Here is a 1,485-nt window from a genome sequence, read left to right on the forward strand (position 1 = left end):
TGATAATGATAATGATAATGATAATGATAATGATAATGATGATGGGGATGGTGATGATAATAATAATAATAATGGTAATGATAATTATAATATTAACATAGATGACAATGATATTGCTAATAATGATATGATGATAATGATACTGATAATAATGATAAATAATAATGATGTTAATAATAATAATAATAGCAATAATAATAATGATGATAATAACAATAATAATAATTGTAATAATAATAATGATACTAATAATAATAACGATAATAACAATGATAAAAAAAAAAAATAATAACAATAATGATAATCATTATCATCATCAACATAATGATGATGGTAATGATAAAAGCAATAATGCTAATTAGGACAATAATGATATAATGATTAGTTTATGAGGATTTTGGTAGTAATACTATTACTGGCACTACTACTATTATTACTAGTACTATTGGTGAAAATAATAATAACAAATAATGATATTAGTGATGACAATACAAAGAATGGTAGCTGGAAAATTAAATGTTATAATCTCTCACAATTGAGTGCAAAAAAACCAGTCGTGTTTTAATGTTAAAAAAATAATGTTGAATTGAATTGAAAGTTCAGAAAAATATAAGGTCTAAGTAGTTTATATAAGTATATAATAATATATACATATATATAGATATATATATATATATATATATAAATATATATATGTTATAATATATAGAGTATATATATATATATATTTTTTTTTTCTTCCATAAACACGTTCCTTTGGTTTTAATATTGATACCTCCAATTCACACTCGTGTCCTATTATATGCCTTTATTTTTTACCTTCTTTCTCATTACTTTCTCTTGTTTCCAGTATCTTAATTCCTATTCAGTTTATTCCTCTCCCATTCTATCAGCTCCTCATCTATATTATCCTTTCTCTTCTTTACTTTCAACTTCCCATTATTTTACTTCGTGTGCCTTGTACTTTTGGTTTTCACTCTTGGCCTTTTTCTTTCGTTATTCTCGTGCCTCTCGTCTCCCTTCTTTGTATTCCTTCCTCTGCCATTATCTCTACTCTTGCTTCTTCCTCTTCTTTTATCTTTCTTTATCCCCCTTTTTTACTGGCATTTTTACTTTTTCTTCATTTTTATTCTTGTCTCATTTTTTTTTTTATCTATTATTATTATTATTATTACTATTATTGTATTATTGTTATTGTTGTTATTATTATTTTTATTATTATTATTATTATTATTGTTATTATATATTATTATTATAGGATTTATTGATTATGATTATTATTATTATTATTATTATTATTATTATTATTATTATCCTTATTTCATTATTTCAATTTATTCGTTATTATTATTTGCAATTTTCCATCAAACATCTTTTCATACAACATTATTAGGTTCATAATCCATACAAAAGAGATGTGAAAAAAGAAAAAAGAAAGAAAAATTATATATATATATATATATATATATATATATATATATATAT

The sequence above is a fragment of the Penaeus monodon genome, chromosome 6 (assembly GCF_015228065.2).
Source record: "Penaeus monodon isolate SGIC_2016 chromosome 6, NSTDA_Pmon_1, whole genome shotgun sequence".
In the NCBI taxonomy this organism is placed as follows: domain Eukaryota; kingdom Metazoa; phylum Arthropoda; class Malacostraca; order Decapoda; family Penaeidae; genus Penaeus; species Penaeus monodon.